Raw genomic sequence first — 27,630 nt, 5'->3', positions numbered from 1 at the left:
ACAAGGGAGAAATTTATAATTTTGAGGAAAAGAATAACATTCTGTGATTAGAAAAAAAAATTTTAATCAGAAATTTCATTATAATAAATCTTAATTCAGTAGAAAGAGACAGATACTCAAGAAAGTACAGCCAACTCTATTTGCTAGTAAAAATAGACTCCACGTGAACTTTACATATTGGATTTTTAAAAATTTTTATTTATCCATTTACTTATTTATTTTTATTTCTTACATACATGACAATAGTGGAATGCATTACAATCATAATTATCCATTCACAGCACAATTTTTCCTAACTCTGTATATAAAGTATGTTCACGCCAAATTATGCCATTATACGTGAGCTCTCTTTTTGTTTTGCATTACAATTCTTAACACACTTTTATACCACAATTTATCATATCTCTGTTTGTATATAAGTACATATTGGATTTTAGAACAATAATCTTCCTGCCATAGTTCTTTGGGCTAAAATGTTGAAAACCAAATTTTCAACTTGCTGCTGGGTTTTTGTCTTTTAGTTTCCTAATCCAGATGTTTAATTATCCTCTTACTCATTGAACACAGCAGATCATTACTTTTCATTTGAAAATTGACTGGTATGGGACATCTACAAACAATACAGTTACTTGGTCACTGAAGATTTGAGGGAGCATTTAAATTCTTCAGCAGTTAAGGTCAAGTTGCATTACAGTACGTTTCATTAGAAGAGATAGTGGAATGCAATACATTCCACTAGGATGGTAGCAGTTCCACCCAACAGGCTGTGTGTTTCAAGAAATATGACACAGATGAGAGATTAGAACCCCAAATTTTCGAAGCAGCTAGAGTTTTCTGGATTTGGGAAACAAGGAGCTTGATAAAGGCCAATGCCTTCCAAAATGCTATAAATAGGTCTTTAAATTTTGCTGTATATAGTCACATCATGCTATTGATAACTGGTCACTATGGGTCTAGTTTAGAATTCAAAAACAGTCTTTGAGTATTATGTTAACATAATAAGTATAAATATTTATAAAAGAGTACTTGATATCTAGGAGTTTACAAATTGTCCAGTGATCAGGCATGTACTCAGAAATGATTATACAGCATAGATGAATGTCATGAAGAGTAGACAGATGAACAAAGGAAGGGAGTTAGTTAGCTGAAATCAATCCCTTTTGGGGAGGGGGCGTGAGGAGAAGCCATGGGACCAGGTTGGTGCACAGGAATGCAACCTGCTTAGGGCCTCCTGGCTGAAGCTACTCTGTCAGTGGTGGTGTGATTCAGGCAGCTGAGCAATTGCTCACCAAGTATGGGAGGGGGCAGTTCATTCCAGCCCAGAGAAACTGCCTTCTTTCTGCTCAGAACCTTCTAGTGGTGGTGCTGCTTCTTCAGAAGAAAATTCAAAGAACTTACCCTGCCTTACCAGAGCCCTCTTCTGTGCTGTTCCCTGGGGATTCTGAATCTCTGCTGATCTGAGAGTTGTTTCAGTCTGTGAGGAGATAGTGTAAGAAGCTTGTATATTAGTAGATGTTGCTGTGACATTTCAACTGCATTTTATAAAATTGCTGATATGAAGTGGATCAGGAAAAAAGAGACAACCAGTTCTTTACCATAGAGCTTTGGGCACTGCCCTGTGTACCTTGGTTTCCACTGTGTCTGCTGGTCTGCATTCCATTCTCCCCTTTAATCCTGCCAGTGCCCCACCCAGCCTCTTAGCTGTTCCTTGAGCACAGAGAGCATGCACTTCTCACCACATCTGCACTTACTTTTCCTTCTGCTTCTCTGCTTGGAATGCATTTCCTCCATATCACTCTATGGCCCCGCCCCTCCCCATCTCACCCCAGCGTCCCCCTTCCTTCCTCCCTCCAAATCTCTGTTCAGATGTTATCTTATCAGAAAGGCCTTCCCTGATGACTTGAACACACCTGCCTCATCACTGTCTCCTTTCCTCTCTTTATCTTTCCTCTCATAAATTATTAATCACTGATATTGATTGATTGATTGATCAATTATCTCATCCTACTAGAAATCAATTCACAAGAACAGGGACTTGTTTATCTTATACACTGCTGTATTCTTAGTTTCCAGAGCTGTACATGATACTTAGTGGATCTGCATAAATATTTGCTTAGTGCACACATGCATGAATGAATGTCAGGATCAATTTCAGTGAGGTTCAAAACTGCAGAAAGTAATTTAATTTGGTTAGAAAAGGGAATAAGAGAAAAGAACATTTGGAGGTTTGGTTAGAATGGGTAGAGCCATATTTTGGTTTTAGACTTTAGAACATATAATAAAAGGACTTTCCACTTTTTCTGAGTCTGACAAGATTGCATGCTGCTATTGTGATGCCTTCTCCTAACCAATTTCACAGTGTGCTTGCTTTGTTTTGCCATTTCAATCTTAGTACCCCATTCATCTTTCAGTTTTAATCATCACACCCTTTAAGAATTTGCTTATTAAACTCTGGATCAACTCTTCTGAAACCAGCACACTGGGAATTCTTAGGGATACAGAAGAGAAGAGCCATGCTGTATGAACCTTTCCTAGAGATGGAATCCAGGCTGCAGTCTCAACAAGGACAGTCAGGCCCTCAGGCAGTGTCAGTACAAATTTAAAGAGAGATATCATGCCTCGGAGTGGTGAGGATGTAACCGAAAGCTCAGTCCTCATCCTCAATGCCAATCCAATAATGAAGACAAGGTCTTGAGAAAAAGGAAAAAGAAGGTTTATTGCTTTCATTGTTTTTCTAGCAAAGGAGAAACACAGGGGACTCCTGTCCCAAAGGCTGTGATTCTGCCCATCAGCAGGAACAGGGGGCTTTTATAGAGGTGATTCAGAGAAAAGAGATTATGGAGAAGAGTTGGGGAAGTAGAAGAAAGGGAAAAATAAATAAGGGACAAGTTTAGGTAAAAGATCAGAGAGGAGAAGTTTAGGGAAAAGAAAATAGGGAACAAGAAAAAAAAAAGCATGTATATTTCAGAGCCACAAAGTATCAAGTGAACCCCTGTCACAAGGGGACTGGACAATTGGAAAGAAAGGTCAGTTTTCCCAGGACCACTGAGGAGGTCCTGCAAGAGGAGATAAGTCAGCAGGATGAGAAATCTTTGCCCCTCCCCGTCTCTTTCACACTCCAGCCCCCTTGCTGCCAGTCTGTCTTGGCACTATTGCTCTTTCCTTCCAAGGGGCATTCTTCACTAAGAGGAAGAGTCCCAGCCATGATAGCAGGGAAGCCATTTTCTTCTTTTGAAGTGGCCTGGTGTATAAATAACTTGCATAATTCATGTGCTCCATCAAGCTGTTTAAATTAGTGATGAAACTTGGCCCCCCAAAAGGAATTCATAGAAGGAAGAACTTTGGGTGTTTTAAGTTCTGGTTTGGGAGTTCCAGGTTCTTTCTTTCCTCACCATGAGGACTTCGTGACCTAAGGCAATTTACTTAATGCTCCTTTAAAGTATTTATAAGACACTTTCTTGATCTATATTACATTCATACTTACCACTTCTGAATCTTAGGTAAGCCTAAGTAGAGGCCCTCTGGATTCACTGAGTGAAGGGTGGTAAGGCCTTTTGAGATTCTCCATAGAAAATTTCTTACAAAGTCTTGATAACATATATTTTATCTAGCATCCAAAAGTAGATATTTTGTGACACTAATCATTATTCTTTAATATGTCCAATTAAGTTTGCTTAATTTTTGAAACTGAAATCTTCCTAAGACACTAGGCTTGTACTAATTCAGGTAGGAAATTGTTAAAATCATTTCAAAATTGTGCCATTATTAGGATAGACACTAGGATTTTCCTTGAAAGATGTCAGTAAGAAGGGTTTATGTAAAACATGTGTTTTTCTACTCATTGTTTTTTTGCCGCTTGTACTAATTTTTTTTTTTTTTACCAATTTTAGGATTGAAAAGAAACTTGTATTCAGAGGTGAACTAGATTAGAAATTGGTAATTTTTACTTGATTATATTACTTTCACTTTGTGCAAAATAGTGCATACTGCTGGAGACTCATAAACTCCAGGATACCCAGAAAAGAAACAGATTTTTCTTCTGGAGAAAGAAACAATTCTTTGTTCCTCAGGGCCACCTGGGATATATGTGTTCAGTCTTTATCCCTGGTCAAAGTGCACATTTCTATAAAACTATCCTACTTTTGAAGGTAAAGGAGCATAAAGGCTATAAAATCTTCTTTTTTCCAAACCAGCCAGTATAGAGCTGTGGTAAGTGGCTACAGTTTGTGCAAATCTGGAAAGTTGCACAAACTTCACATTGTTTTTCCAGAGCTCAATCTTGCATGTTTTCGGCAGCACATTGGCAGATGTCCAGCAGATGGCGGTGTGTGGCAACTGGATGACAGCTTCCTTTTGCAAATATGACTGTGCATTTCTGGCATGTACATTCATAAATAACCTTTCTGTTAACATTATAGTGGAAAGTTTGATACTTCTATTTGTAAATACAAAGTATTTAATGTCAGTGATTTATATATCTGTATCTTATACTGGAATGTAATTATGTTTCGTTACTCTCTAGAAGTATAATGAGATTGATGATGGTTCCTTAAGGGTAGGTTTACTTCTGTGACTGTTAATATTGCAGTTCACTTAATAGGTTGTCTTAATAACACAGACATATCATCAAATAAGCTCCACATGCTATTATTCCAGATACCTCTGCCTTGTGTGTGTCCAGAAAAGGACATGGGAACTGGGGCTGTAGCTCAGCGGCAGAGCGCTAGTTACCTAGCACATGTGAGGCACTGGGTTCAATCCTCAGCACCACATTTAAACAAACAAACAAAATGAAGATATTCTGTCCATCTACAACTACAGAACAAATTAAAATAAAAGAGAAACGGACATGGTTGGCAAGATGTGAAAAAAGTCACTCATGAACAGCTTGCTATTTATTGTGACTTCAGGGAATACAGTGGTAGCTACAAAGTTAGGAAAGGAAACCGGCGCCCAATTACTCACAGTGTGATTCTGGAAGCATGGGTCTGCCTGGTGCTTAGCAGACTTTGTGAATCAGAACATGCATTTAAAAAAGATTCTGAGGTGATTTCCATGCATATTAAAGTTTGGAAGCACTGACTATTAAGACCTTCTCTTCCTTTCATGTAAAGCAGAGCCCCTACCAGGTGTCAAGCAGGGTACTCAGGGCTGGGGTTGCAGAGTGTTCGAAGGCACAATAGCAGCCATCAGGGAGCTTACAATGAGGGTATAGACAGCATATTAACAAACATACATTCAGGAAGGTAGATGCAAAGAAAGGTATGTATAAAGTGTATTTATGTATTTAATAAGCACTTAAATACATAAGTTTACTGTGCTAAGGTTCATACTTAATCTTTATAACCTCTGATAGATATTACTGTCCATGAAGGGGAAACACTGCAAAGTCATTTACACAGCCAATAAATAATGATTCGGAGCTTAAACCCAGCTGTAGCAAACTCTAAAACCCAAGCTTTCTCACTAAGACTCCTGCCACCTAGGCCTTTTCAACAAGTTATCTCTTCTTCTAACCCTTGTTGAAGATAACAAAGGAGTGTTGATTTCCAGACCCAGGGTTTGAGGACCTCACATTACAATGTAAATTTTGGAAAGTTTGTAGGTTAAGCACTGAAGGGCACTTTCCCAAATGAGAGCCAGGATCAGATAACACATACATGTGGGTCCTCACTACCTCTATTAGGACTCTGGGGAAGCTCATGGAAGCCTACCAATGTGGGGACTTAGAAACAGACTGCAGATGGAGGACCTTTGCATGGAGAATTTGTAATAGAATAGGATTATATTAATGCCAGGCTTAGGATAGTTAAGAGTACAAACATTCTTTCCTAAATCCAACTAGGTGTCTCTTGTAAGTCACCACTGACTAGGACCTGGAGTAATGCTGAGACCTGCGCTGCCCACAGGGCCCCTCTTTTAGAAACTGCCCAGACTGAACACTGATTTCTTCAAAACCATTGTCAGGGGTTAAACCAGTTGTAATTATCTACACACATATGATTCTGATTGGTTTACTTCAGTTCACTGAGGAATCTACCACTGAGAAGGGAACTGGGAGTCTCAGTAAGGTAAAGAAGATTCTGGGTTTTTTTTGTTGTTGTTGTTCTTGTGTAGGAGGATTGTTGTTCAAATTGAGAAATTATTTTATTCAGAGCCTCTTCCATTTGTATTGTATTTGTTAATTCATGTATTATACATATCTGAAAACAGAACTTAATATTAGAGTTTGAATAATGATTCACAAGCAGGAATCACATGCAGTTGGCAAAATAAGTCTTGCTTTTTGTGGAGAACCTGTGGATAATATACTAGTGCTAATGAACTAAATGGCCTAAATATCAGTGATAGCTTATAATAGAAAATTGCAGAGTATATTTATAATATATAACTTTTAATGACATACATTTTATTATAATATTTATGCTATATAGTCTTTTAAGCCTCCTTTTGGTTTTCCAGAGAATTTGTTACATTGCATATTCTAGAGTCAAGAATGGTTTTGTTTCTAATTTGGCAAATATCAATGGTGACTGCACATTCCAAATATGACTCACATTTCCAAATGTGCAAGATAGGATAGGGCATAGTAGAAATTGTTAGGAAAAAAAATGCCAGCACAAATTCACAAGCATTAGGTAATAGATAGAAAAACTATGTCAATATGGTTAGTCATGATGATCTGAGTGATAATTTGTGGGTGAGCACTATTGCCTCATCCTCTGAAGGAATGACTCTGATGCACCAAAATTTTCCTGAAGCAACAAACATCAAAAAGACATGAGATTAATGCTACAAATACTAGATCTTTTCCCTAACCAATTGGGACTTCTCTCTCCTGCACCTCTAATGCCATGAGCTCATCTCTTAATTATGGTTTTGCTCCAACTCCATGCCTCTTTGGAATAGAAGATTTTACTTTAAATATAAAGAGGATAGAGTTGAGATGATAGCAAATATAAAAGAAGCCTGTAATGAACTGGCTTTGGTTAATGTCTCAAGACACTTTCAAAAGTGGACTCTTGATCATTCAATCTTGTCATTATCTTCCTGCATAAGAAAACAACATGTTTCCAGAAAAACAATTTACACCATTACCTGGCATTTCATCCAAGGGAAAGTTTTAGTAGCAACAGTTTGCAAAAGAGACACAAATGACAGGAAAAATAAGTCAATCTGAGCCATTTTGAGTGATTCATGTTTTTAAGAGTAGTTCTGGGATATATCACAAAGTGGATTCTTTTTTATCTTAATGTCTTAAACATACATATCTCAGAGTTTTGAAACTTATTCTTGGTGATGAAAGTAAATTATCACAAAGATGCAGTAAGAGTGCCAGATGTATTATAAAATATGTTGATCTTTGTTTTATATAAGAGCATATGGATCATTTTGAAAATTAGAACAAAAATGATCTCTTATACATATAATAATCTCCTACTAACCATATCATTTAGTTACACAGAACATCCATTCCTTTACCATGCTGGATAACTTCATAGTACTGAAAGAGCCAAATACATTAACCACACCCCTCATCAACAAAGAGAAACACATGAAGATTTTTGAGAGGATTGCCCTAGAAAATACAATCAAAGAAAGGATGGAAAGTGTTTTTTCCATAAACTCCACAGTCCATTGAAGCTGGGATACTGAGCTCCATAAATATGCTGTGACTTTCCCACTTCCATGCCTGACAGTGATATTGCCTCTACCTGTACTGAACCACTGATACTCCTCTCTGCAGTGAATGAGCTCATGCTAATCCTTCAAGACTCAGCACAAGTACCTTCTAATCCCTGAAGCTTGCTGATCACTGCTCTCCTTTCTCTGATAGCATCTGTGATAACTTTCTATTCTTATTCTTGTCTCACTATGTTGAATTTATGTGATGATATGCCTCACCTCCCTCTTACCCCCAATGAGCTCTTTGAAGACAGGAATCATATTTTGTTCATTTATGTATCCTCAGTGCCTAGTTCATGGGTGGAAAATCTGACATATTTGCCTCTGCTTTTCAATTCTGCATCTGTGGCAGATCTTGCAAATCAATCATAGCACTTTTTCTTTCTGAAATTAGCCATAACTTCACAGTGTTTCTGAGTACCACACTTCCAGAAGCCACTTACTACAGATTTATTGTGATTGACACCCTGGTTTCAATGTCTTCACTGCCAATGGCTTAGCAAAACACCTGGGTCATAGGCAATCATTACTGATTTTAATGTGAACAATAATTTTAATTTATGACTTTAAATGAAAACCACATTAAAATTGATGATTTATTTTGACTTTTTTTCCACATAATTGATCATGTGGCTTGACTTTTGATTCATGTATTTTGTTGGAGTTGACTTGAAAATGTTGTAAATTTTTCTCTAATCTCAGCCCCTGAGATTCAACTACATCTGCTTATCTACTTTTAATTATTTTGAAAAATTCTGAATTAAGTAAGGTTAAACAGGTTCTTTTACATTATAAAATGCATCAAATACTTTGTATACCAGAGCATTTTAGGAGTCTTCATGAAGATAACAAAATAATTAGTGCTTTACAAACTTATTAAAACAATGAATATCTTAGTGGATTAGTGTTCCCCAGGATCCACTTTGGGGAACACTGCTGTACCAATTCTGGGTACTTCTGTTCATGTCTCTAGTATACTGTGTTATTAATATATTAATAGTTGGTTATTAGTATTAGGAATGATAAGAATCAACCTTTTTTTAGGATGATATAATAACATTTACAATATTTTTTTAGAAACGTGGAAATGATGACTTCCTCTAATTCCCTTTATTTGTAAATGCTTTGAGCTTTCAAATTATGCTATTTATTATTTTTTATCTTTCTAAAGCATTAAGTGATGGCAACCAACCAGCTTGGATTCAGGGAACCCAAATCCAACATTTGCAAAAGCTGTGAATGTGTCCTTGTCATTTCTCCTCATGACCCTTAGTTTTCTCACCTGTAAAATGAGAATATTGAATCCCTGAAGTGTAGCTACAGACACCAAACAATGAAAAGATATATTTTTGCTCTGCTTGATTGTAATTACAACCCTTTTAAGTCAAATATTTTTTAACCAACTTGCTTTGAGAGTAGTGTTATTTTCAGTAGGTAGAGATGTCCTTGAAGGCAACTAACAGCATCTGACCATTGATAGGTGAGAACAATAGAAGCCAGGAGAGGCCAATACTTCCAAGTCACTTTTAATGACTAAGTAACAGAGTTTGAGACCTAAGATTTCTATTGTGGTTTCTCCTCTAGACCCACTCCACATTCCCTACCTGCACCACCACCACCATCCAGCCCCCAAAAAAAGAAAGAAAGAGAAAAGAAAAGGAAGAAGAGCCTGAACACATACTCCAAACAGTGATGACGATATTGTGATGCAAAGATCAGATGATACTGTTATTTCACAGTAAGCTATTTCTTCTAATAAGAAGCCATGGGATATTAGTCCTTTCTGCCTTATTGAGTAGTATGAATAGTAATGTTCCTGTCCTTGACCCCATCTCACAGATATTCCTCTTAGATCAATGACTTCTGTTTTAATTTGTAAGTATGTCCATGAGTTAGTCGTGAAACTTGGCTTACACATACCTCAGTTCACATTTAATTACGCATGTTTTAGAACATGCTGACACCTTTGGAAAAATCAGGGCCTGTCTATCAGGCAGTCTTTTAATCCCAGGTTTACCACTTACCAACTATGTAATCTTACTAGATCTCTTCATCTCTCTTAATCTCCATTGTTCAGCTATGACATGGTGATAATAATATCTACAATTGTTGTGAGGGTTCAATGAAATAATATGAGCCTGATGCATAAAAGCTGCTTAATAAATAGATCCTAGTCCCCACAAAGCCCTCCTCACACTTAATATAAAGTACCACTGAAAATCCTCCACTGGCTCACAGGATCTACTTGACACTTAACTGATTTAACAAGGGCTTCCCAGGAAACAGCTTGTTTCTGGCTCCATTCCTCCCATTCTCTTCTTCATGCTTTACAACCAGTCACCCTGAATGTCTCTGCTGTCCTCTGACCTTTATGCCTTTGCTCTTCTGTCCTGTGCTTCCCTTGGTCCCCTGGAGGACTGCCCTGTCTGCTCTTTGCTCCACCTCAGTCTAGCGAGAGTGATTTTTCTCTGCGCTATCTTCTTACACGTTTTTATTTTAATACAACCTGTTCACCATTCTGCCCCCTCACAAGATCACATATTCTTTATATTTATTTTATTTATATTTGCACTAATAATATTATTTGCATTTATATTCCCAGTGTTCAGCATCTGCGTACGTCATGTTCGATAAATCATTGGTTCATGAATTCTCTCTTGCCTTATTTTGTTCCTTTTGCCTGTCAAGAAGAGCAAAAAGATTCATCATTGTGTATTAATCCTAATAGACATATTTTTGTAATTTTGTGACTCAGAAAATTACCTACTATTTTTAGTGTATTTCAAAAACAGATGATTGTGTAGAGGTTTAAGAACACTAGTTGATAGGAACCAATCATATTCATGCATTCTCAAATTATATCCTCATAGAATTAAATATAATTGAACTTTAGATATTTTAAAACTTTCTATAGCCTTGACATGGTATTTACTTACAAATATGATATCTGTTTTTTGAATGCACGCTAGTAATCACTGGTACAAGAGGTAATGAAGAGTATACATGACTCGAGGTTTAAATTTGGCCTATGATTTGTAAGTGTATAAGTGACAAAAAAAAGACATTTCAAATTTTTATTTTTTCATGGACATGGTGCTAGAGCTGCTGAGGACAGGCTCAGATTCTTTAGAATTGAGTTGACATTTATATACGTATAAAACTCCTGTGTAGCAGCAGCTTTATTACTTAAGAACAGATTTGTTAAAATGGCTCCCTCAGATCCTTGAGCTTTTGATTATGTGAGAAGAAAAGAAAAGATAAATTTTAAAAATGAAGTTCGGTCAAACAATTTGCACTGCTAGTTACTCTATAATTCATTTTGGGTATGACTTTTACATTTGTTCTAGGAACAAACCAAATATCAAATGTGTCACTGGCTGTTGATAAGTAATGACAAAAGCTTAGCACGTGTGCTTGCACTCGCATACGCACGCTCATGTGCACACACACACAGACACACACACACACAGAGTTACTCCACAGGAGAAAGACTTGGAGACATTTATACAGAATTATGTAAGCATCTTCAAAGTTCATGAGCTCCACAGGATCTGAGAGATTAAAAATCTCCTTTTCCTGTTATTCCTTTAAGAACCCTCTCATGCTTCCTGGGGAATTCTCCTTGTCAGAAGAAAAATCCTGTGTATTTGATCCCTGAGACATGAACACCTAGCCAACAGCACTTAAGTTGTCTGTTACCTTCCATGATTATTAAGGGACTGTTGACTGGGAGAGCAGTTGCCTGAGAGAGTTAACAATGTGTTCTGCTAGCTTGGCATGTTTTACTTACTCTTATGCTGGCAATAAATGGAGATTGGTCTGTGTTAGGATGAGAGTCTATTCTCCAAAGGCATATATGCTGATAGCACTAATGATTTGCAATATTTAACAGTAAAACTGTTTTACTTGCAGTGACTCCAGGCTTTGAATTATAAATGGAATCATTTTATATCTTTTGGCATTAGGAGAAATACATGGGAATTGGTCCAGATTTCTCATTAATAATGTAACAAGTAAACGTTTAAAAATAATTAGAGATGATATCTCTATTTAATTGGAATTTGGAAAATACATTTTGTTTATCAAAATAAACATAAAATTTATGTAAATCCGTGCTGATTTCAAATAATCCTGATTAATTTTAATGGATATGATATTAACTTATATATGATGTTATATTTGTGTGTGTCACCTTTTTTATTTGTTTATTGTTTGGGCTGATTAAAAATCTTACCTAAACTCTGGTGGTACCAAGAGATTATTCTCTAATGTGCTGTAGCTCTAAATGATGTTTCTTTTCATTTGACCTCAAATTTAACTTCTTGGGAGGTCTGCTAACTGTGCTCAGGTAAATCTTGGCTTCTTTCCTGACTTGAGGCAAATCATATGCAATTTTGAAAAGTTCTCAAATTTACTTCTGTTAAAAAAATACTTGGCTCAGCTAATGTGAGATATAATTTTCATTATGAAATCAGGTACAAAAGATATCCAAAAATGGAAGAAAGAATTTGTATTTTTACAGACAACCTTTTGGAGTCTTGACCCAGTCCACTTTGATAAAGTTACTAACTCTATTAATAGAAGACCTTAAATATCCTTCAAATGCAATTGTCTTTATTTGAAACTTTGTCCCATCTATTTATAGATGAGGTGATGGCTTGATGAAATAAAGGAATATTAATGATGCCAAAGTCTGAATTGTTAGTGGTGTGAATTGTCATAACATGGCTTAAGTTTCACTATTTTATGTCTATAAAGACAGAGTCAACCTGAAAAATCACAAATGATTTGGAATTAAAGAGAGAATGTTCAGTTTTCTTAGTATTTTACTTGTTTTTCTATGAGGGAGAAAAATCATAAAAAGAGACTAGTATCAGAGAAAAAGGAAATGACAATCCGGGACACTGCTTAGCCATGGACTATCAGGGACCTGGGCTAGTTACCCCGTTTCTGTGGCTAGAAATGGAATTGTGAGATTTTAGAGCTGAGTGAGAATGTATGTTAGCCCACATTACATATGAAGAAACCAAGTGTAGAAAGGTGAAGTTGGCACGTGCCAGGTCACAGTGATTAGTGACTGACCACACACTTCAACCTCATTGTCTGCTTTCCATGGTACTGTATTCACTTCTGAGAGGCCCCACTGTTAACATCTTATAAATCAGCCATGAGGTTTGCTTGGTGAAAATTTGGTTAGCTGTTTGCAGTAATAAAAGGCTGTATAAATGGCAAATGTAATTATAATAAAACCCTATATTTTGGCTGTGGGCTGCCGAGCTCTTGGATGGACAGCTGCTCTAGCATGAAAACATCCTCTTGCCTGTAACTTCCTTTTTTATAGAGGACTGAGGCACTTGCCAATGTTCCTACTTTTAATGTGCAGCCTCCTGTTTCCACTTCCAGATGTCCTGTGTAAGAGATGATGGTGTTGGGAGGGACTCATTCTTTCAGATGGTGAAGACTTTTAAAGGAAATAGTATTGCTTGCTAATAATTTATTTCATGGAATTTATTCCCAAATCCCTCTTGCTTTTCAGTTTTTCTGTCACTCTCAATTCAAACAAAAGATAAAGGCAAAGAAAATTAACATTTAATCAGAGTACTGCATACGTGGCATACGTTAAGGGCGTCATGGACCTCCTCACTGGACGAGAGGGCCACGCAAAAGGAGACTTAGTACTTTTCTGAGCCAGCCTCCTTCATTTTGTAGATAGAGAAATAATGGAACCCAAAGACTGAGAAACTAGGTCAGAATTATCCAACTGCAAACTACTGAACCTGAAACTGAACTTGGAAAGCTGTGATTCCCAACCAAAGGCTTTCACCACTATATTACATCTACCAACTGGAAGATACCTGATCCTTGAAAATAAAGAAGAAAGATAGATTGAAGATGTAGGGAAAATTTTGTTTCTTTCAAGTCTATTTATTCAAGGCTGGCCCATATACCTTTTAAGAATTAGGTTAAAAATATGTATGGATACATATATAAATATCTTTTTTTTTCATTTGATTCATCAAAAAATATGGGTTTAACATTGCTACCAAAGAGATGGTAAGGAAGAAAGATAAATAAAGAAATTTTTAGGATATAGCAGAATTTACAATATCATTAAGGGAATAAATATAACAGCAATTATAGTTTTAGATAATAAAAACAAGGTTTCAAAATAAGTGTCACAGCAGATATTTAGAGAAAGGAATCCATGCAAACTGAATTGACCTGCAATTACAGGCTTCATGAAGGAGATTATGATGTGAGATGAGCTTTCTAGGACATATAAGAAATGGCCAGATGGGAGGAGAAGCCAAGTGTTCCTGAGCAGGAAGAAGCATGTATGAGGGATCCCAGCACTGAGGTGTGCTTGGGAAAGTCAATCCTGGGAAGAGGAGGTGTGACTGGTAACACAGTGAGATGAGATGCCATCTTGAAGACTGTAAAATATGTTGAAGGCAGAGAAATATATAGAACATATGTTACGAAGGCAAGTCTGGTCAGTATGTGCACAATGAATTGATTTGGGAGAAAGTAGGCAGGTGAAAGACAGGAGATAGCGAAGACAGGGATTCGAAGGTTCAGATACTCAAAATGAGAATCCCAGCCTGCAAAGTCCTTCATCAAGTACCACTCCCTCCTATATAAACTTGGGACTGAGGAAGTTGGGATGACATCTGAGTATGACCGAAGTTAGTGAAGGAACTTAGTGTAAATACAACACCAGTAATAAGACTCTTAGTATTCTTCATTCCCTTTAAAAAAAAAAAATCAAAATTTTGAACATAGGGAATAAAGTACCATTTAAATGTTTTTTAAAAGTTGTGTAGGGAGTTGTTTATAGAAGGCAATGATTTAGGTTCCATTGTTCTTTTAAAGGTTTGGCTAATCACTTTGAAATTAAATGGAAATGTCCATCTGGCTAATTCTTTCATGCTGTAATTTAAATGATTTATTTATTTTTTCCAGAAAACCTCTTGTGACCCATGGATTCAGGTTATCATCCTTCCTAGGTGCTGTGATGGATCCCTACATTTTCCCTACTGTAGCATCTCCCATGCTGGGGTATAATTGCTTGATGGTTGGTCACTCTTTTGGACTGATCTTTTTCACGGATAGGACTGTTTTCTATTTTGTTCACTGTTTTATCCTTAGGACTGGTTATAGTGACCATCATAGAGAATGTGCCCAATGACTTCTCATTGAATTACTGAATGACTGGCTAGCAGACAGAATGAATTCATATTAGCAGATGGAGAAAAGAAGCAAGGGGAAGGGGGAGGAGACAGAGACAGGAAAGGCAGGAAAGAAAGAAAGAAGGAAGGGAGGGGAGAAAAAAAGAAGGAAGGATAGATGAAGATTTAGGAATCAAAGAACTAAAGTTAATTACGAAAGAACTTTGTCTTCAACTTGGTTTTGAATGCATAAAACCCATTATATAAAGTTAACACCATGGCCTTGAAAAATCATACATGATTCATTTCATATCTCTTATGACTAGTTCTTTCTCCTGTAAAAGAATCAAAATTTCAAGTGAATGTGAAAGAATTATGTTAAATCCAAGGATCAAAGAAACTCACTGCTATCTCTTAAATAAATGTATTTTTCCCTAAAACAATGATAATGCATCAAACAACAACAACAAAAGAAATTAAAAAACATACTTATATCCTATTTCTACCATTTAAATGCCTTGGGAAAAATTTCATCTTGAAATGAATTTTTCACATATTACCATTGGATCTTGAAGGCATTTATGAGTCTGATGTGTGTGTTGGACACATTGTAAAGCAGAATTTGTGGTTATATAAGCTCATAAATTTTCTAAAAATAAGAATTTTTTGACCAGAAAATTTTCATTGAAAACTTGATAATCAAATTTAAGACATCAACCTGAAAGTGACTTATTATATGGAAATAAATTCAGCCATTTTACTGATAGTATTCACTTTAATGGTACAGATAAGTATGTATAATGGATAGCAACATCTGATTAATTAAAGTTAAGTAACATTATATAATTAGCCAAATAAAATTGAATCATATAACTGGGATTGCTCATCATGTCCCTTGCACCAGATATTTATCAGCAGGAAGCACCTCTTTGTGAAGCAAATAACAAGTTAATTATGCATAGAAAAGACCTAAGGTATATGATCAGAGGAAGCAAGGTGCAGCTAGCTGTGCCTAGAAAGGAAGGAAGGGGCCAGGTTACTATGAGGGATTCATAGACGCGTTTCAGAATTTTGTCTTTAGTGTAAGGAAATGGGAAATCCCTGAAGGGGGGTTTGGTCAGAGTGGAGAAATTAGAGGGGGAAGAGTGACAGATGGGAAACCTTTATGAGGCTGCTGAAGTTACAGTGCAGGTGGAGATGCTTGTGATAGTTTTAAAATGCTTTCCTGACCAGTTTTGGAGCCCTGGCTGGAGGCTGCTAAGTTCCCCTTCTGGAGCAGCTGGTTAAGTCCACACTCCTGTCCATCTGTCTTATTGGATTCCCAATCTCTGGACCACTGTTCACTTTCTCTTCATGCCAAGGCCAAGTACTAGACAACGAAGGCAGCCTCTATGCCCAAAGTCCACTGAAGTCATTCAAACTAACCAATCCCAAGCTTCCTGCATACTTACCCCTGGAAACTAGGATCAAGGCTCTTGCCTCCTGTGGTAGTCAGCTTTCCATCACTGTGACAACATACCCAAATTAAACCAGCTTAAAGGAGAAGAGGTTCAATTTGGTACATGGTTTCAGAGGTCTCAGTCCATGGGACCTGGCCCCATTGCTTTAGGCCTGAGGCAAGACTGAACAATGACAGGGGACATGTAGTGAAACAAAGCTGCTCACCTCAGGTTTGGGAAGCAAAAAGAGTAAGAGGAGGGAACTAGGGACAAAATATCCCCTTCAAGGACGTACCCCAAGAACTGCTTCTTCTTCCACCACTTCCCAATGGTGCATTAAATTATGAATCCATAAATGTTTTATCTATTCATGTGGTCAGAGCTTTGAAGATCCTGTTGGTCTCAAAAGGCCCACCTCTGAACACTGTTGTACTGGGGACCAAGACTTCAACACATGAGGTTTGGGGGATCATTTAAGATCCAAATCATAACACTACCATTCCTTTCTCACCTTCTGCCTCATAATTGACCCTCATCATTTCCCATGTGTCCTCCTGCCCTGTGCTGTGACATGCACTTCTTCTCTTAAGAGTCGTAAATAGAATAAATCATTGGTTTTTTGTTGTTATTGTTGTTGTTGTGTTTTTGAAAACAGATGGGTTGATGTAGAATCGATAAACAAAAGTTGTCTGTTTACACCATTTCATGTTTTTGGACGTATGCACACACCTGTGATACTATTACCACCACCAAGGTGATCAACATATCCTTTGCCCCCAAATTAAACTATGTTTTCATTGGTCATCTCCAGATCTGTTGGTCTCATCATAAGTAAATAATAAAACCTTTGAAATCCTACTGGACTAGACTGTTGGTGGAGACAGCAAGAAGTTAGTGGATACAGAGATATTTAGGAGGTACACAATTCCATGATAGATCCATGTGGGGGATGATGGAAACAGGGCATGGAGATGACTCCTATATTTTTGGCTTGTGTAATAGAGGACCTTCAGCAAGACTAAAAACTGGAAGGGGTCCTAGTTGCTGAGATAATGTTTTATGTTCAGATTAGGGCATGGAGTGACTTTGAGATATTCAAGTGGAAATGCCAGGGAGATGGTTAGATAGACAATTTAGGACTTGTGAGTAGATCTTTTTGAGAGAGGAGGACATGTGAATGAGAATCAGAGATGGTAGTAATCACCAAAGATGGCAGTCTTCAAGGACAATTCATGAGGAACACTTTTTGCAGGGAGGGAGACATGAGCTTAGTTGGGTTGGGCAGGAGAAACAGTGAACAACGGTGTGGAAGCCAAATCGGTGTTTCACTTTTGGCTAATGATGAATAGCCCAGTTAAGACAAGCAGATGGTCTGTATAGGAGAGGAATAGAAGCAGGAGCAGGAGTTTAGAGTAGCTAGGTGCCAAGGTATTCTGCCCTTGAAAATTTTGGAGGTAAGGAGTTTATTAGCCTCAGTAGTCTTCTGGGCACTTCATTAAGAGAATTAAATAGAGTCCTCTTGTTCAGGCTTTTCTGTTTTTTAGAATACGTGTTCCTACAGGATAGAGATTTTCCTCTGCCTACTGATTATACTCAGCTAGACTAGAGGGTATTAATGTCGGAGGCTTGAAGGAAGATTAACCAAACATTATTATGTTAATTTTATTTCAGTCAACTATCAAAGGTTTATTATAAGTCTACTGTGTGTTCAAATCAAAGGACCTAGTCCTCGAGCCTATGAAAATTGCAGCTTTATTGAAAAGACAGGAACTTAATGATTTAAAAAGAAAGAAGGGGAACCCAAAAATGAAGGCCAGAAAACATGTGTTGTAAAAAGTCAGATTCATAAAAACAGAAAGTAGAGTGGTAGCTGCCAGGAGCTAGAAATGACTTTAACATTTTCATTGTATATATCTTTATTTAGTTTTGTTGGTAAAATAGGTAAAGTACACAACATAAAATTTATCATCTTAACCATTTTTAACTGTCCAGATCAGTGTTAAGTACACTCACATTACTGTACAACACATCTTCAGAACTCTTTTCATCGGACATAACTATAACTCTATACCCTTTAAACCATTCCTCATTTCCATCTTTCTAGCTCCTGGCAGCCACCACTCTACTTTCTGTTTTTATGAATCTGACTACTCTAGGTAACCCATAAAAGTGGTTAGTCTTTTATGAATCTGACTATTGTTTTTAACTTAGTGTATTGCCTTCAGGGCTCATCCATGTTGTAGCATGCATCAGAATTTCCTTCTTTTTAAAGACTGAATAATATTCCATTGTATCTACATACCTTATTTATTGATGAATACTTAGAATGCTTCCATGTTTTTTCCTATTGTGAAAAACGCTGCTGTGGGGGCTGGGGTTGTGGCTCAGTGGTAGAGCACTGGCCTAGCACATGTGAGGCACTAGATTCGATTCTCAGCACTGCAAACAAATATATGCAGTGAATAAAATAAAGGTCCATCAACATCTAAAAAAAAACATTTTTAAAATGCTGCTATGAGGATGGGTATAGAAAGATCTCTTTACTACACCCACCCTCAATTCTTTTGGAAGTAGAAGAAGGATAATTCCAGAAATAGAAATGCTGATTCATATAGTAATATTATTTTTAATTTTTTCAAAACCATCATGCTGTTTTCTGTGTGGTTATACCATTTTACCTTCCTACTAACAATGCACAAGGGTTCCAATTTCCTTGCATCTTTGACACACTTATTTTTGTTTATTGTCATTGTAGCAATAATCATCATAATGGATGTGTGGTGGTATCTTACAGTTTCGATTTGCGTGTCTGTAATGATAGACATGTTGAGAATATCTTCATTTGATAATTGGCCATTTGTATAACTTTGGAGAAAAGTCTATTCAGGTCCTTTGCCCATTTAATTCAGGGTGTTTGGTTTTTTGTTGTTTAATGGTAGGAAATTTTTAAATGTATTCTGAATACTAACCCTTTATTAGATCTTGTTTGCAAATATTTTCTCACATTTATAGGGTTGCCTTTTCACTCTTTTGATTGTATTTTTTCATGCATAAAAATTTTAAGTTTTTATATAGTCCAGTTTATTTCTACTTTTGTTGCCTATGTTTTTGGTAGCATATTCAACAAACTGTTGCAAAATCCAATATCATGAAGCTTTCCCCTAATTATTTTTTGTTTTGTTTTATTATGAGTTTTAGCTGTAACATTTAGGTTTTCAATGCTTTTTTATTTCTTATTAATGCATTAGAGTTATATTTAATATTTGGGTTCATTTTGACATAATCATACATGCATGGAATATAATTTGCTCCACTTCAGTCCCCAATACTTCCTCTTTCCCTCACCTCTTCCCTCCTCCCATCCCCTTTCTTCTACTCTACTGGTTTTACTTCTATTTGTTTAGATTTTTTTTTAAATTAGTGCTTTATAAATATACACAAAGTGAAATTCACTGTGGTATATTCAGATATGCATATAGCATAATTTGGTCAAATTCATTCCACCATTCCTCCCTTTTCCTAGACCTTCTCCATTCTCCTTCTTTACTCCACTGATCTCCTTTCTATTTTCATGAGATTCCACCCCTTCTCCACTCTGCTGTTTTGTATAGCTTTTGCATGAGAGAAACCATTTGACCCTTGACTTTCTGTGTCTGGCTTATTTCACTTAGCATAATGTTCTCCATTTCCATCCATTTACCAGCAAATGCCATAATCTTATTCTTTTCTATGACTGAATAAAAGTTCATTGTGTATATATGCACATTTTCTTTATTTATCTGTTGATGGACACCTGGGCTTGTTCTATAACTTGGCTATTGTGAATTGTGCTACTATAAACATTGATGTGCATGTATTACTATGGTATGCTGATTTTAGTTCTTTAGAATAAATACCAAGGAGTGAGGTAGCTGGGTCATATGGTGGTTCTATTCCCAATCTTTTTTTTTCCTTCTTTTGAAATTTTTTTAAAATTTTATTTTTATTTGTGCTCTGAAGGAATCTTCATACTACTTTCCAAATTGATTGTACTATGCATTTCCCACCAACATTGTGTGTGTTACTTTTCCCCACATCCTCACCAACATTTATTATTATTTGTATTCTTGATGATTGCCATTCTAACAGGAATGAGATGAAATCTCAGTGTAGTTTTGATTTGCATTCCCTTGATGGCTAAAGATGTTGCATATTTTTTCATACAATTGTTGGGCATTTGTAGTTCTTCTTTTGAGTAGTGTCTGTTCTCAATTTGTCCATTTATTGATTTTTTTTTAATGTTGATGTTTTTAAATTCTTTATATATTCTGGATACTAATTCTCTGTGGGAAGGGCAGCTGGCAAAGATCTTCTCCTGTTCTGTAGGTTCTCTCTTCATGCTCTTAATGATTTCCTTTGCTGTACAGAAGCTTTTTAATTTAAAGCCATCCCACTTATTGATTCTTAGTTTTACTTGAGCTTTGGGGGTCTTATTAAGGAAGTTGGAGCCTGCACTAATATGTTTATGAGTTGAGCCTATGTTTTTTTCTAGCAGTTGCAAAGTTTCTGGTCTAATTCCTGAGTCATTAATCCACTTAGAGTTGATTTTTTTATGCCATGGGAAGATATATATGGTGTACTGCTATAGACTAATCTCATTCTTTTGCTGTGGATATCCAGGTTTCCCAATACAATTTGTTGAAAAGACAGTCTTCTCTCCATGGAATGGTCTTGGCACCTATATTGCAAATCATTTGGCCATATATATGAGTGTTTATTTTGGGACTCCTTACTCTATTCCATGGATCTCTATGTCTGTCTTCATGCCAGTGCTACATTGTTTGTGTGTGTGTGTGTGTGTGTGTGTGTGCTGGTTGGGGGGCGGGTTTACCAGGAATTGAACCTAAGGGTGTTCTACCACTAAGCCACATACCCAATCCTTTTTATTTTTTATTTTGAGACAAGACTCACTAAATTGCCCAGGCTGACCTTGAACTTTCATTTCTCCTGCCTCAATCTCCTGAGTAGCTGGGATTATAGGAGTTCCCCACCCCATAGGACCTACAGTTTTGGTTACTGTAGTTTTGTAACATTTAGAATTAGGAAGGGCAAGATATCCAAATTTGTTTTTCTTTTTTGAGAATGTTTGGCTCATAAGGTTTCCTTGAGATTGCACATGAATTTTAGAGGTTTTTTTTTTTTTTGTTTTGTTTTGTTTTTTTCTGCAAAACATGCCATTAGGATTTTGATAGGGATTGCAATCCTCTGTAGAACACTTTGGTAGTCTTAACATCTTAATAACATTAATTCTCTTAGTTCCTAAATATGTTTATATTTGTTTGTCTTCTTTAGTTTCTTTCAGCAATATTTTATAGTTCTTAGTATATATTAAGTGATTAAGTTTATTCCTAAACCTATGATTAAATCCATTTCTGTGTGATTGAGTTGTTCCTAAACCTTCTATTTTATTTCATGTTATTATAAATACAGTTGTTTTCTTTATCCTTAAACATTTTGATACTAACTCAGGAATAGTGCTCATTTCAGGAATTAGCTTAGGAAGTTTTGTCCTCAGTCTTTTTTTGCTCTTGTTTCCTCTCTGCTCTCCCTGGGTATTTTCTTTGGCCCTTTCAGAGTGTTTTCTTGGCAATTTTAGTTTAAAGGTCTTTCAAACAGATAAATCAATCTATTTCCAAATATACATTTATGTGTTTTTCCAAATACACATTTATGTGTTATTTCAACGGGTTTAACAACGTTCATTTAATCATAACAAGTTGTCCTACAGACTGAACCATTTCTTTTATCCCAAGGATACAAGAACTTGATGATCCTGTGTATTTTATGTTTTTAGTTTCCAGAGTAATCTTACACATCAAAGCAAATGAAAATGTGATCTATGAACCCAAACTGAAAGTCATTAACTTGTAAGTTCAGTGATTAATTCAGTCAGCAACATCATTTGAATATGAGTATGTACCATTCTATGGAAATCTATACCAAATTTTATTCATGACAGAATTGGGAAATTCCTGTCAGTCCCTTTGGGACATTTTTGCTTTATCTACATTCTTTTTCTGAATTTTCTATCTTCTTTTCCCCCAATGATATACAAAATAATTTTATAATCATAGTAAATAATGTCAAGTACTATGTAAGTATCATGCTTAATGTTAACTGTTTTAGGACTTACAATACCATGAGCAGATCTAGACAGGGAATACTGAAGGCCACACAGCCATGAGTGGAGGTGTTAGGATTCAATGCAGATAGTTCTATCCCAGGAACAGCTCTCAGAGAGATGGACAAGTAATTCATCAAATCATGGGATATCTACCCAATACAATCATGTGTACAATATATATTTTGCATGCATAAAAATTTTGTATGAAATATAAGATCTCAATTATTAAACTGTATGTAAGAGAACTGATAGAAAATATGAAAATGTTATTAGCAGGTATTGTAGATGCTTAAGTTTTCTGGCTAATCTTATTCACTTAAAATGCTTTTCTATGAAGCCATATATTTTTATTTTAGAGAAAAAAATATTTTACCTGTCTATTCACAGTGAAGGGACTTCAAAGCACTTCAAATTAATCTCCATGCTGGAAGGGAATAGCTGCAGAGATAAAGAAAGCACCCTGATTCTCCTTGGGCAAATGAAAATGATTGGGACTATAATATGGAGATATAGAAAACTTTAATTTGGTATAGCTGAGCAGAGCAATGAGGAAAGAGAGGAGGAAGGGGAAAAGGAAACACACAGGAGGCACCCATTATATCTGAGTCACTCAGATCTTTAGTTTTCATTTCTTTTTGCCATGGAGTGTTTGGAATATGCTTGTACCAGAATTTTACTTCTTCTTACCTGAAACTCAAATTTAGATGGGTGTCCTGTGTTTTATTCAGCAACTCTTAAAGTTTATAGGAATATTTTCTATATTTTAACTTACTATAAAAAAGTTACTCAATGTCTAGACAGTTAAAAAAAAAGGCTTATTGGGCATGTTTGTGTGTGTTTGACAGTATTGACAGTAGTCTTGTTGGTCAGACATTTAAAAATCAGAGGCTGCTGTAAGGCCTTTCCTGCCTCTCAAGTGGCCTGAAATTAGAGGGTTAGCACTCTTGTTCTATCCAGTCTGGCACATAGTAGGAACTTAGTTAATTTTGGTCTAAACAGATGCTCAGTACTGTGAAAAATCCTAGATATTTCTGAGTTAATACTATGCTCTGATGAGAAAGGATTTCACTTTACAAGGTGAATAATAACATCACTGGCAAGGAAAATGTCAACCAATCAGCTAGGAAAATTTTTACATATGCCTCATTAACAGCACAGCCCTTGCTGTCATTGTCTAATGATCTTGTTCCTTCCCTGCTCTTATCTAGGACAAATATTCTTTCTTTAAAGTGGTTGCTTACATTGTTTCCTAGTCACTCCTCAGTAGATTAACATTAGAAAAATAGTGAGTTTTCACAATTTCATGAACAATGAAAAGCCACCACCCAAAAAGGCACCCAGATTTGAAGCTCCTTTTTATTCCTTAATAAGAATAAACTCCATGGCTTTATACTTGAAATAGCAGTTTTGGAGACTGAAAGTTTCTGAAGGTTTGCTTTATTTGCTAATCAATGCCAGGAGCCTATTATTATTAAATTCACAAGCTGTAGAGGTTTTCCTTTGATTATATATTGAGGGGGCATTTATTCTCTGTACTTGAGTAATTCCTACTTGAGGTGTTCATATGATTGAATGGAAAATAATTCATATGCCTGTTTTAGTCAGTTTGTTTTCATTTGTTTGCTGCTGTGACCAAAAGACCTGACAAGAACAATTTTAGAGGAGGACAAGTTTACTTGGGGGCTTACGGTTTCAGAAGTCTCAGTCCATAGACAACTGACTTCACTTCTCTGAACCCAAGGTGGGCAGCACATCACAATGGAAGGGCATGGAGGAAGAAAGCAGCTCAGTACATGGCTGTCAGAAAGCAAGAGACTAAGTTTAGGTCACAAAATATATACCCAAAAGGCCCACCTGCAATGAGCCACCTCCTCCAGCCACACCCAGTTAATCCCTAATAGAGGATTAATGCACCGATTTGGTAAAGGTTCCCATAACCCAATCATTTCACATCTAAACTTTCTTACATTGTCTCACAGATGAGCTTTTGGGGACACCGCATATGCAAACAACAACAATGCCTAAACTATGAGACAGCAATGCAAGATCAAACTCTGCAAATAAAAATATCTAAAAATAATTTCCCTTTTTGGTCATGGATTAAGCTGTATTGAATTTTCAGCCTTATAGATTTTGTTTTCTAACTCTGACACCTGTTGAATACACTTATCAAACATAAGTGGTGATGATTATAAAAATAAGAAAGGAGATTGGTACAGGGGGACTAATGAGCAGGAATTCATCTGGCCCTCTGTTAACTTGAAGTACTTAGCTAAGGGCCTTGCACAGAAGAAGTACAGATTGTTGAGCTGAACTCTGTGTCCCCTTGCAATCTGATCAGGTAGGACACCTGTTCTCCTAAGCAAGCTGTCACTTAGCAGACTCCTACCTGTGCTGATTCAGGAATCTACTGTGCTATGTTTTTCTTTTTTTTTTTCTTTTTTTTTCCTGCTTTGGAAGCCCAAGCCTTTCCCTTCCTCCCTGAAGAGTCATTGTTTCTCTTGCTAGATAGTTGCTCAAATGCAGAATTTATTGAGTTGTAATTTTTAGGTGTTTTTTTTTTTAAATATGATCGTGGGTATTCAAAGCATACCTAATACGTATAAACTGAGGCATTAGTGTGTGCACGCAAATAGATATTTAAACACTCCCAGATGAATATCACATGCCTTAAGTTGAAGAATTAAATCCTTTTGAAAATTCTCCACCCCCAGAATTGTGCCTGTTGCCGGCTGACTTCATACACAGGTAGTGCAGGACTCATCAGGCTGTACCCTTGTATTACTTTCCCACAGTGGTCTCTAATAGGTTCATTAGGGAATCTAGGATCACTGATTTGGCAATTTTGCCTGCTAAATTATTCCAAATGTCCATTACTTACTGGCACTAACTGGAAAGATTCTTTCTGTTCGTAAATGTAAGTTCTTCCATTTTTCTCTTTCCTTTTGTATTTTTCCCTCAAATATGAGTCTATTGGGGATTAAATCCAAATTAGTCTAATTTTCTTTCATAGCAGTAGTCATATTACAGTAATTCTCACTGCAGCAAGAAGCACTTAGTGTCTTGATTTCTCTGCCGTTTGCTATAAAACGTTCCAGTCTGTGGTACAGTTCTTGCAGAATTTCTGACCGAGGCAGTTCATTGTTTCTGCTCCCACTCTGACTTGCCCTTTAAGACGTCTCATTCGGTGCTAAGTTTAAAATTGGCTTTTATACATAGGAGGCTGCCCTGATCTATGAACCCAATATTTTACTCTGACAATGCTGTGATCCTTGTGCCTCTTCTGTCATCCTTTTTCTTCACTCGTTTTTCTTTTCTTAACCTCTTACATTTTCTCACTTGCTTAATCCCCACTATTATCCAACCAGAAAGAATGACCCCACTCACCTCTTTCTATCAACCCAAACCCAAGCCCATCGTGCCCCCTGCTCAGGTGAGCCTCTGTCCTTGTACTTTCCTCTCCAGTTATTTTAGCCCAGTCACTGACCCCGGACATTCCTACTCAAATTCTCTGGCTTTATTATGTCTAAGTTGATTTGTCCCCACACATGAGTGAGTGTGTCGTGCCTCTGCCTCTGGCAGGATTCTTGTCTAGTGGGAGTTTTACACCTCCTGGGTTCACTCGGGAGGAGCAGAGTCCTGTCTTGTTAGTGGAATCCTGATGCTCCGTCCTCATCCGCCTGTTAGCTCTCTCACCCATTACCCTCTAAGCCTTTCTCACTTCGGAGTACTTTAGAAAGTTCTTAAATGGATGCTTAAAAATCATAGAAACATAAATGGGACCCAGTGATAGGTTAACCAAAAAAGAAGGGCATTTTATATATCACCTGTTGCTGTTCTTGAAAAGACACTCATCGCCCTCCCCCCTGGGTTTGGTTCTCCGTTCTCAGAGGCCAAGCCATACCTGGTGCCTTCTTCATTCCACTACTAGGTCTTAAAACATTTGCTTTTCTTTTTTTTACCCCTCCACTATCACCTTTGTTCACAACCTCCTCTGTGCCTGGACCATTGCACTGTCTCACTACAAACCTTCTTCAGTGCCCTCTCCATACAACCTCAGGAATGATTTTTCTAATGTTCATGCACATTTCTGTTAATTTTCTTCTGGAAAATTTTCAGTGGCCTTTCATTGCTTATGAAGTAAAACATAAACTCCTTAATATGCTCTTCTATTACTTGGCCCTTGCTAACTTCTCTAGCCTCAGTTTACTTTTTCTGCACATATAGGCCACACTGATTTTCTGCACATAGGCCACACTAATTACAGGCAGCCTCTGGGTAGTGGTGCATGTTGTGGCAGCTGCAGGAATGCCCTTTTCCAAATGTCACTAAGTGCACATCAATGATTAGCTCAGGAACCTTCTCCACTCTGAAGCCTTCCTTGGCCCGCCCAAGCAGGGTCAATCACTTGCTTCTTTGTCTGTGTGCTTTAGATGTTTTTTGTTAATGCAACTCCTCTTTAGATCTTTCTTTCTTCCTCTACTGTGAGGACTTGGAAGTTTGAAACAATGTCTTATCTTTACATCATGCAGTCTTGTTATAACTCATAGTAAAAATTCAATAAATGTGGGTTAAATCAATGTGAGTGAGAGGAAAAGGAATTATTTTTCTTATTCTTCTTCCACCTCTTCCTCCTCTTCTCCTCCTCCTCCTTCTCCCCCTCCTTCTTCTTTTTGATAGGAAATAGCCATGAACGGTGAACTTAGAGAAAAAAAGTGTCAGTGACAGATTTTGATGATTCAGTGCACAATGGAAATGATTTCCGACTAGTTTGTTTGATAGCAATTATCATTTGGATTAAAAACCTGCATTTCCTCTTCTATTACCTCCACTTGAAAGAAGAGCTTTGAAGGAGAAATCAACAACATGAATGTACCCTTCTCTTCTTTGAAAGGACAGTGTGCGTCTTTGATGGTCGAGCCTCACAACTGTGAGCACTAAATAGCCTCCCCTTCAAGTGAACCAATCATCACTCATGATATTGGTGGGGCAACCTGCTGCCAGCCTGCAAATAAGGCCTGTTAATGATATCACTCATTTCAAGTCTGCAAATGGGAACACAAGGGGAGGAGGACCTCAAGCACTGCTGCTGGCCATTAATGCATGTTATTAATGGAGGCAGCTTTGTCAGTGCCAGTCTTGCATCCTCCTGATGGAGGGGTTCTCATTTTCT

The 27,630-nt window shown here is 36.9% G+C and overlaps 1 protein-coding gene across 2 annotated transcripts in view; it reads left to right on the top strand.

The window, feature by feature from the left end:
* Positions 1 to 27,630, top strand: part of Grip1 (glutamate receptor interacting protein 1) — a 645,398-nt gene that overhangs the window by 197,234 nt on the left and 420,534 nt on the right. The gene's annotated exons all lie outside the window — the stretch shown is intronic.

This window comes from Marmota monax, unplaced genomic scaffold (genome assembly GCF_021218885.2).
Source record: "Marmota monax isolate L192 unplaced genomic scaffold, Marmota_monax_Labrador192_F-V1.1 WCK01_AAM20220418_F8-fsc00056, whole genome shotgun sequence".
Taxonomy (NCBI): Eukaryota; Metazoa; Chordata; class Mammalia; order Rodentia; family Sciuridae; genus Marmota; species Marmota monax.
Note: the sequence above shows the minus strand (reverse complement) of the source record. Positions and strands in the feature narration are given on the sequence as shown.